This window comes from Ischnura elegans, chromosome 9 (assembly GCF_921293095.1).
Source record: "Ischnura elegans chromosome 9, ioIscEleg1.1, whole genome shotgun sequence".
Lineage (NCBI taxonomy): Eukaryota > Metazoa > Arthropoda > Insecta > Odonata > Coenagrionidae > Ischnura > Ischnura elegans.
Genome location: NC_060254.1, coordinates 48,374,239 through 48,386,082, shown reverse-complemented (window position 1 = coordinate 48,386,082; position 11,844 = coordinate 48,374,239).

Sequence of the window (11,844 nt, the reverse complement as noted above, 5' to 3'; positions counted from 1 at the left end):
GGGCAGCATGCTCGGCCGGCATGGCGAGACCAGCCACTTCCACGGCATCTTCGGCTTCCATGTAAAAGAGCCTTCTTCACAACCCCCCTCCCATTTCCCCTCGCTATCCTTCCACTCTAACTTCCTCAAATCCTTGTTTATTTTCAATTTATGGGCAAATAAGAAGTTTTTTTACATTACTTATTTATCCTTCCTCTAGCAGGCCACCCGGCGTTGATCGGAATGAATAGTAGTGCCCAGAGATATGGGAAATTTGCTGCTTGGATTTTTATGTTTTATCCTTAAGCGTGTCAAGAGGCGTGCCTACCCGACAGGATGACCAACAGCAGAAGTTGTAAGATAAGATAATGAGAAAACGACAGATCGGACGCAATCGAAATTAGCACTGCGGGGTTTGGGAGCATGATGTGCCCCTTTGGAAAAAATAAGGTCGCAATTTGTACAGCCGTATAGAAACGAATAGCGGACAGACAAACAGACATCCTCTTTTGTACATGCTACCCGGCCACCCGACATTGCTCAGGAAGGATAGTACCCAGAGAAGGGGAACTTAGAACTTGCAATTCATGGGCATATTGGCCTCTCAATGGGAAAATATGAAAGAACGTAAGAAGAAACACTATTTGTCGGAATGCACGGCTGAAAGGACATCACGGTTGTTCGTGGGCCATTTACCTGGTGAGCAAGGGGACTACTACAACTACCACAGTGGGTTAAAAATGAATATTGAATCAAAAATATGATCATCGAACGAAGGGTCTGCATAGAGGAGGCCCAATTCCATCCCATAGAAGGCTGATTTTCGTTGCCATTTCAGTCGCATTTTAATCGGCTTTCAAAAATGTCCGCGGGGCGGTGATGAGTGCAATCCGATCCGCTATTTTCCAATATTGTGCATAATAATATTTGTAATTGCGAGGAATAGCATTGAACAGTTATGAACTTGATAGATCACATTATCATGAATGTAAATTTCCGTTAACACCCCTGGTTATACCTTATTTCCCCGTGAAACTCAGATCACTTTGTCCGTCACCGACGCGGGTGGTGAATTTTGTAAACCTATTAAAATGCGCGGTGGTTGAAAACATATTTCGAGGCAGACTTGAGGATGCTATTTTGTAATATTCGTGACGGTGAAGTTGCGAGAAAAGGCAGTATTAAAATTGGAAGTCCCCTATTCGGCCTTCACCTCGCAACAGCGCCCACAAAGATATACCAACTTAGCGTAGTCGCGTAGTGAATGGGGACGTTATCTGAAGGTGAGAGAGTAAAAATAGGGCGAGGAATGGTGCTGGGTGGCGCTGAGGGCATTTGCAGGGTTCGCTGATGAGAAAACGACGCAAAGGTCGCGTCGGACGAAGCTGAAAGTAAGCGCTACGGGGTTCGCGAGCATGAGATGCAACTATCTACTAACTTTGGTCGCAATCCATGCAATCGTATGTAAATGTACAGCGGACAGACAAACAGACATCCTGTTTTAAAAATTCAGACAGATAGATGTACCGAATTGTCGAGTGACTTGCAAATGCAGGTCTTTTTAGTGAACGACCCCTTCCATAAATGACAAAGCGACTTCGTTTTCTACCATGGATTTATTTTTTCGGTACAACATGTTCCAACTTCAAGAGGTCATTCCGACACCTCCACCGCACAAACGCTCAACAATCGCCAACCGAGTCAAAACCGCTCATCTAGGAGCCCTAGAAGTACTAGATGAGAGGATTTGATTGGGTGGTCGATTGTTGAGCGCAAACGAATCAAATCCTCTCATCTAGTACTACTAGGGCTACTAGATGAGCGGATTTGACTCGGAGGGCGATTGTTAAGCGTTTGTGCAGTGGAGGTATCGATTTTCAAGTATCGTACGTGAAAATGACCTCTATTTTCAAACATTTTGTACGAAAAAAATAAATCCGTGGAAGAAAACGAAGTAGTTTTGCCATTTGTGAACTTCAACTTCCACAAAGATGAGCCAGAAACCATTGAACCCTTCCATTTCTAAGCTTAGATGCTCCGTTCTCCTCCTCCGTTCCTTACTACACATTTCACCTCCTCTAGTCGGCTCAAAAGTGTAGTATTAATCACATTTATCTGCCTCAAATCGGAAAGAGTGTTTTCGTACTGATTTAATGGCTAAATTTAAATGCAAATGTAGGTTATTGGAGCGGTGCTAAGTGCGGTGATAAACTGCTTTAGTCGTGGTTGGACACTACTCTGTGACAAATTTTGTCCACAAATATTAATTAGGTTTTTAAATGAGCATGTTCATCACTTATTTTATTCTTCGTCAATGCGCCATCCTTCAGAATTGCACAATCGGAGATAGAAAATTGTACTTGTCGCTAAGTAATCTTTTACTTGCAATTAAAGAAGGTTCTTCTACTTTCATAATTTCCTAGGCCTTCCTCTATTTCTTCATCCCCCTGGTTTTCCCTAGGTTTCTGGTTAACACTCTTCCTCTATTTCCCCACCAATTATTTTAACACTTTGAGTGCCGGCCGTAAATTTAAAGCCCTTCTGAGAAATCCTGCCATTTTTAATAAATTCGCAATTTTTTTAAAACATTAGCATCAAAAATATACTTATATAGATGTGTATTTCAATAAAAATGGACTTTGTTCTTCTTTATGAATGAGTTGAATAACATTTATTGCTAATTTTTAAATACATATTTTAATAATGAAAACCTACTGTTTTTGAAAAATAAAGAAGTTGCAACAAATGATGTACCGCCATAAAATGCCTAATATTTTTTATTACGCTCAATTTAAACCATGGAAATCATAAAAAAGCATTGTTCCAAGCAAAGCATTATAAATCCTGGATGACAAAAAGGGTCACTGCACCCTCAGCAAACGGTTCTTTCCTCCAAAATATTTTCACACAAAGTAGATTGAGATAAGGGTGCCGGTTGCTACAGAGGACTTTTCGTCCTCAAGGCATTAAAAGAACTTTTTCCATCGGGCAGTTGATTTTTGAAATAACAGAACCATTAAGCAGTAAACTGGAAAAGTACCATGGGCGAAATATTACAGCTTCGTGCAAACAAAGTCAATAAAATAGATAGACGTAATATTACGTCCATGGCATCCTCACAAGGATAAACAGGACGTAATATTACGTCCATGGCAATCCTCAGAAGGATTAGCAGAACGTAATATTACGCCCATGGCAAGCAAAGTGTTGACAAGCCCTTCTAATTCTCGATTTCTTGACTTCTGTTGCAATAGGGTGGTTTCCTATTATTTTTTATTGCCTAAATCGAAAGATTATTACACCTGGAGTACGTATTTCACGCATTTAGATTTTTAAATGACGATATCTATTTTTCGCGATTAAATGAAAAGTGAAAAATTTCAAGCGCCCGAAAACGCGACGCGTAACTATGAATGCCGGGAAATCTCTCCGTACGACGTATTTCTGGTTCCCGCTACCGCCCTGTGAGGTGACCTTGAGGCGAGGCTTAGCGCTGATACGACGCAGGCTGCTAGCGGGTAGCTGAGTACCCTCCTGGCTGGTAGCGCTTGTCTTAAATAAGGATTATTAATACCTTATCAAACGAAGAAAACTTTCCGACCTTAGCCAGTTTTAATAGGTGATTATTAAGACATGTTTCCCTGAGCTCTACGCCTCATGCATGCATTGGTGATCTCAGACGACGTATAACTCCTATCTTCTCGTATAGAAACTAGGTCCCTGTGACGTCAAGTGGAGTGGCATCGAATGGGCGCCAATCTGGCCCTTTTCAAATGAGGATAAAAATGGACCATTGCCATTCGTCTAAACCGCTACATATTTCTAAAACGAAATAATCTGTATATTTTGAATACACTAATGGTGGGTAACGAATCGCAATCAATGCTTTTCGTTTTCTTTGATGAAGGAATCTACCCTATTACATCTTTGTCATAAGGCTACAAAAATTCCTCATTACTCCTAATCCTCCACTGGCCTATCTCATTGACCGTTCCATCAATTTTCTTTCCCTTATCTGTAAAAAATTCTCTTCTTCTTCCTTGGCATCTTTACCTAATTCTGTACGTAAAAAAACAGATGGCTCTTCCCCATGTTTGAGCTGGAGGCGGTTGGTGAAATCCATAGTGTTTATGCCAGAGGTGTGCGCTGCCGGCACCGAAAACTAGTATTGTAGTGAAGTCCGCACTGAGTCTGCAGTATATAACACCCTACTAAGGTTACCAAAAAAGATGGTGACAAATTCTAAGCCATAAAAATAATTTGATTTTGTTAAAAAAACATTGTATTCGATGATTTAAACTTTATAATGACTATAAAGTTGTTATTTGTTAAAGTATCTTGTATAAAAAGTTATTACTGAATCCCAAAATATGTAACATGTTAGTTTTGCATGTATATTTTAACTGCTGATGTAGATAAATGTATTTCCAAACTCAATTAATTTAATCTTTATATTTTATTGACTAATGCAAGCCTGTCCCCCAGTACTTGGGAAACATTGTGGAAGTGATACAGAACCAATATGAAAATGGGAAGGGGCTAAAAATGGAAGAAATTTAACTGGAATCAAACCAATTTGGAACTAGTATATGGGAAAGTATGGAACCAATTTTGAACCCCCAATACTTCTCCACTTACGAACAGAAATTGTTTCTGAATACATAGTTGTTGGTTGGATTGGTCATTACAACTCATTAGTCATAAGTGAGCCACACAGCTACTAAATCATGTACAAGCCCAAATCTAGCTGAAGACAATTGTTACTGCATTAATTAATTGCAATTGCATTAATGCAGTGCTGACTGTCATAGATTTGCTCTGAGAAGTTCACACACTATTTGAACACAATATTTTAATCTACATAATCACTATAATATTGCTTTTATTGGCCGTGGAGGTGGGGTACAGCCCTCGCCTGGCAAACTTAAGGACGTAGGATCAAGTCCTGCCTGGGTTAATTAACCCTATCCAAGGCATTGAAATCAGTGGTTGTCTGCTGTTATGTAAATATTATAGCCCCCTGTTTTATAGACCAAGTAATGCTGTTTTTGGGGTGATGAACATAAATAAATAAATGAAATTGTAAACCACTTCTGAGAATGATGTTGTCATAGGAACCCGTTGCTGCAAAATTATTGTGATTGTTATGGCATTGTAAAAACAAATTTTAATGATATTTAAAAATTACTTCTCAACATGATTTTGGTCATGAGTTGGACAGTTGAAAGTCAGGGAAGAAACCACGAGTCAAGTCAAGTCAATTAACATTTGTGACTTGTCCATGCTTTGCATATTTTTATGGCATTGTTAAGAACAGTATAAAACCTTTGCTTTGTAAATAACTTTTATTTTCTGTATTACAAAGATTTTATTGTAAATTTTAGTGGGTAAGTCCTGCTAGTTAGTGATTTCGAAGCATTGATGATGTGCATTAAGTTTTACATACATGCAATCATACTTTTTCTTTATGAGATGGTAATAAATTGAATATATAAAATTTAAAGAAATACTTTCAGATGTTCTTATTGAGGGTGCTTTGAAATGTACTACATTGTTGATGAATTTTAGAATGGCTTTTTTTCTAGATCTTTATTTCTTTATAGGGGCTTAATAATTGCTTAGAAATCAGATTCAAAAATGCTCGCCTTGGTGTTATTAGGTGTTGGTATCATTAACCAATATTGTGAAAGCAATTTATCCATTCACAAAGGTAACAGTATGAAGGCCATCTCTCCTAAACTTGTAGATAGTCATTCCCTTGAGCTTTTCCAAATCATCATCATCATCATCATTAGTAAACAATCCTAAGATTGGTTTGACGCAGCTCTCCATTTCTCTCTCCTATCCGCTAATCTCTTCATAGCTACATATTTATTCTCTTTTACATCCTATTTCCAAATCATGCATGCCAATACATATACAAAATTAATTTTTACATTCATACCTTGATGACTCATGAACGTTATATATGTTTCAGATACTCATGCATACAATCTAAAATTTTCAGATCAGTGCAGTGGAAGACAATCTGTACTGACTTAGAGTTAGAGGGGGCAAATACCAGCTCTACTACATTGCGGTCAAGCAAAACTTTCTGGGTTGAGGACATTCAAACTCTTGGCTCGTTGAAGCTGAACCAGAAATGAATGTGTCTTACCTTCTGAAGGTATTACGCAGCCAGTTATTACATAATTTATATTTATAAACACACATACACTCGTCTCAATTCTGGTGGCTTTTTCAGGCAGTATTTCTTTTAGGGAAAAGGAAAAAATCACTTGTAAAAAGTACTATTACAGGAGGCAGTGTACTGGAGAACAGGCTCAAAGAATGGTAGAGGGGACTTGGTGGAGTGGCGGTGGTTATTTATCTGGATGAATACTGTTGTGGTGTACTCTCCTACTTAATATGCAGAATTTTCTGGTATTTTAATTGCCTTGCATAAAATTGGTATTCTATGCTACTTCTTCTAATGTTATAGCTTTAAGTAGTTAATTTCTTTTCTTTACTCATTTTTATATTTTTTCCAAGGTGAAAAGTAGTTGGTTGGTAAATGGATTATTCGTATTCATTATATTTTCTTTTTAGAATACACCACTGTGAATGTTATTTTTAAGCTGTAGGTTTCTTATTTCTTCGTAGTTTCTGCCTTTCTCCTGGGTACTTACGATGAGTGATGAGAATATGCCTCTTCTAACAACCTTTTAACAGATAATAATAATGTGTTGAATATGGCTCGTATGATTGTGAAATGGACCTAAGATCCCTTTAAGATGGACCTTAGAGCTTTACAGCTTATTTCATGTCTTATTTTCTTTTGATTAAATTGACATTCATCAGTTCATGTATTCTTTTAGTGCCGTATTTCTTCATTGATTTCATTCGACATCTATGGATTTTTCATGAAAGCCTTTCATCTCCCTAGAACTGCTTTTGCATGTAGTCCACTTTTATTTGCCACAGTTATCCCATCATTTATAAAATAGGTGTTGGAGCCTTTATGAGAGGTGCCCAATTTACATACTTACTTCGTCCTTGGTAACGTAATAATCAGGATAATCGAAAAAAGCAGACGGAGGCAAATTTTTTATCGATTGCCTTCGTAACTCTGCTGTCGGAGTTGAAATCTGTTGAAGCAGTCTTTTTCGTCGCTATCTTCTTCCTGTGATTTCTTCGTCGATTCTTATTCAATATCATCATGTACATGACCCTTTTGCGAGGGGTCTATCGGTTGTTCCTCGAGTTGAACCTCGTTGTTCATGGAAAATCAAGTGCCTCTGACCTTTCTGCACAGTAAAAGGTCTTAATCACCTTGGGAAAAGTCTACAGGAAAAATCTTGATAGACTCTAAGACATTTACTGAATGGAAAGATTCAGTTATGAATGAATCATTTAGCTGTAACTCAAGAGTGGGCTTATTGAGCTTGTCCCATCTCAAAGAGTCTTTACATAATTCTTAAGGTTCCCTAAGGATGCTTAGCCCTCCAGAATTTTTTCAAACTTCTGCATTGGATTTTTTTTTATCAAATCTTCCTCTAGCCCTAAGCATCAAGCCAAGTAGGCAGCAGGGGTCACCTCTGCTATTTTGGCTGGAGATGTAACATGTATCTCGCTGCAACACCAGCTCTGAATTTCATTCCTGGATCTGCTGAGGCTCAACTGAAATATGGAACTGACAAATGAGTTTGTCATAGCCCATAGGTAAGTTTTTCTGAAAATTTGTATTACAATAGGCTGCAATGAGATTATTCAGCAATTTTATTTCATTGCTGATTACAAGAGAGTTTAAAAATTAACCAGACACTACTCATGTGCCATTTTCAATCAAGACTACTCACATGGGTTGCTCCTTAAACCCCAAGAGATAAAGAGATGTGATTTAAACTATTTATTTGAGTACCTACATCAACAATTGTATAGTCTTATGTATTGACTAATAGGATATGACCAAGAAAATTTCACCTCTAATGAAACCTATGCCTCAGAGTATATGGCATAGAGATAACTGGGATTTTTAGGACACTCCATATAAGTATAGACAGGGAAAAAGTGATATGAATCATGCAAGAAGCGTTTTCCAGCAGAAAAAGTACAAGAATACATGCTACATTATGGCCAAAAAAGGTTATGATTTACAAAGTTGCAGCAGGAAACAATGAGGTCTGAAGAAAAATTGAGCTGGAGATTGAATCCCCTTTTGAGGCCTTTAACACTTTGCGTGCCATGGACGTCGTCCTGCGTCGTCCTAATATTACGTCCTGCTAATCCTTCTGAGGATTGCCATGGACGTAATATTATGTCTTTCCATTTAATTGGCTTTGTGTGTGTTAAGCCGTAATATTTCGCCCGTGGTACTTTTCTATTTTACTGCTTAGTGGTTCTGTTTTTTCAAAAATCAACTGCTCGATGGAAAAAGAGTTCACTTTATGTCTTGAGGACTAAAGTCCTCTGTAGCTACCGGCATCCTCATCTTAGGCGACTTAGTGTGAAAATTCTTTGGGCCAATTGACCGTTCGTTGAGGGTGCATTGACCCTTTTTGTCATCCAGGATTTATAATGCTTTGCTTGGAACAATGCTTTTTTTATGATTTCCATGCTTTAAATAGTTCAAATTGAGCGTATAAAAAAAATTATTATGCATGTTATGGCAGTACATCATATGTTGCAACTTTTTTATTTTTCAAAAACAGTGGGTTTACATTGTTAAATTATATGTTTAAAAATTAGCAATAAATGTTATTCAACTCATTCATAAAGAAGAGCAAAGTCCATTTTTTTAAAATGCACATCCATATAAATATATTTTTGATGCTAATGTTTTAAAAAATGTACGAATATTGTAAAAATGGCTGGATTTTTCCGTAGGGCTTTAAATTTAGCAGCCGGCACTCAAAGTGTTAAGAAGGTGTTGGTTTACCATGCGTACCAGAAGTTTCTGGAGTCATTTGAACAAAAGCACATCGTATTCCAGCTACTGAAGAGGGAAGGTCTATGATTTGAAGACTAAAAAAATGATAAAGTGGAATATAGGGTGGGATGTCGAGAACATATCGTACTGGTGACCATGAGTTAAAATGATTCATTTTCTTCCATTTTGATCTGTTATCTTCTTCTTGATCTGTAGCACTTATCTGCCCTACTTAAAGACCTTTCAACACCTCAAAACTTGTGATTAGGACAGAGCAGAGTCTGGATAAGCCTCATAAATCATTTTGTTTGTCTCCTCGAGAGATTTTTTTTAGTTCAGCACAAAACTTAAAGTTTGCTCAAATGTCGATGCCAATTTTTTCCTGACATGGGTAGCATAAAGAGGTTTACAATAACTGATGTCCTGCTGCTTCCACAGCTTTGAGAGTACTGAAACAGGTTTTGCAGTAAAGCTTAGTGTGCACACACTCTACCTACTCCAAGTTTTGTGATCCCACTCCAACCAATACAAATAGAACTGGAAATTCAATTGTATTACTTTCAGAATGCACTCTGTAGGTGCAATTTATGTACCTGTTTTAGGTGAAAAATATTATTTAAAAATCATACGGCCTCAAAAATTTGTGGCCTGATAACTTAACATAATGTAATGAGCAGAATAATCACATTTTTATGGACCTATTTATGTCATTTGGTGACTTTGAGTGTGTCCATATTTATGAAATTAAAATCTCATTTTTTAATTGCATTGGTAAATTATTTTATAGAGCCTACATGGACAAAGCCTACAGGAAAGGACAGCCTACACAGTTAACCAGTGCCTTATCTGCCTGCTCAGATCAACTTGAAACAGCATTTCAAACAGAAACAGCTGAAGAGTCATAGTGTCAAGAGCTGGATACAGTTAATAGTCAGTTGGCACAACGTGTTCAGGAGCTGGCAAATTACTTATTTGCCCAACAAATGTTATTTGACTACATTCCCCCACCCCGGAATCATCTTTCCTTGGATAGCAAAAGGAGTGATTCCAATTGCAAGCAGGAAAAGCATTGTCTTGGATTAGACCAGTGGCGGCTAGTGGTAATTTATCTAGGGTGTGCATTAGAGCAGATATAGGATGATTTAATTATATTATGTTAATCCTAATCCATGAGCGTCATATTTCGTCGTAATAGAATATATAGCAAGCAAAACATATCACTGGTACACTCTACCCTTAAAATTGCATGAACAGAAATAATATTAGCATGTATGAAAATAATTATTCTCAACACACCTTTACAAGTGACGGTAGTTGAGATTCATTCTCTTTTCCTTACACCCTATGAGGAAGTAGTGTAGAAAACGGCTATACAGATGGCTCTGAAGACGGACTAGGATCCTGGGCGCAGGTAGTGTAGGTGGGGGCTACACCACTACACTACCTGCTAGTCAGACTGACTCTGGGATAAAACCCCCCCAGGGCTCAGAAGTTAAATCCATTTTACTTAATTGGATTGATATTACTCATTGAATAGTGTAAGGATCAATGAAATATATCTCAGCAAGCCATAAAACTTACCATTTTGAACCATTTATCTTAACATTCTGCAATTTATTAATCTCGCACCTCCCGCTTACCCTGGTGGGCATAGGCAGATTCAGGGGGGCACAGGGGCAGAGGCTTAAAAATTGATGAGATTTTTAATACAAATACTAAGAAATTTTATATTTTAGTATAAAAGGTATAAATATTTACTTATAAATAATTTTAATATTAAAATTAAGAGTATATTTAGTAGAGAACATGTAGTTTTGAGTCCCAAATATTAGAAGACCATTCGCCTGTCAGACCTTCGTGACCCCTCAGAAAAATATCCTGGATCCGCTATTGCTGGCAGGTATCCCATACCCCCAGACCCCTAGTATTAGTTGCACCTAAAACCCCCCTAGCCTTAATTCCTAGCTGCACCCCTGGATCTGAGCAATAGGTACTAATGTTAACCCTTAGGCTACGGGAATGTTTTTGACTGTTCTGCATGGAGAGTGCGGAAAAAATTTTTTCAACATTTGACCAGATTTTCTTACCACTGGCAGCCTTTCCTTAAGATTTTATTGCCATCCTTTCTGTGGTTGTTTGAACTCGGATAAACGTAATGGCAGAGAGCACAAAGGCATCTTTCAAGAACTGGGCACCCTCAGCATGGGGAGTGCTACCTGGATTATCCCTTCTCCGAGAGAGAACTCCCTGCTCTCCGCGGCACATTCATGATGAAAACAATTCCAATGAATCCTTGCATTTCCTAGGAATTTATTTCTCTTGCCATTGTCCATTAGCTGGGGAAACTTATTTGAAAGCATTGGTCTCTCTTTCTTATACTTTTGGTGGTGGATCTTCTGTCCCTGCATAGTTACCAAGAACATATTATATTCATGGTCTGTCATCAGGGGGTAGGGTGGGCAGTACTGGATTATAAGGGTCCACTACCTGCTAGACACATGCCCGGAGTCGACGGAAAAATATTTTCCTCGTTTATATCCCACAGACAGTGGCAGCAAAATTTCGATGCTCCCACAGTTTAAGGGTTAAATATAAATAATAAAAAAATGTTACTTTTTTAATAAATCCAAAGCAAGGAATCATAGATTAACATATTCACACTAAAAATATACATTTTGAACAATCTCACATGAGATTATAGGGAGGGAGGAGGGGGTTATAAGCCAGCTAAATCTCACAATACCTCACTATGGGGGAGAGGGAGTACAATAATCGCCAATATCACCTCACGTAATCAATGGACACCCCCTAAGACCTCAGATGCATTATCACTGAGAGCTATTGCATACATAGGTGGATTTAATGAGAGGGGGCACGGGGGTACATGCTCCCCCAGATGCTTAAAAAATAGACGAGATTATTAATATGGTAATCATTGCCTTCATTTTATTTTGTGT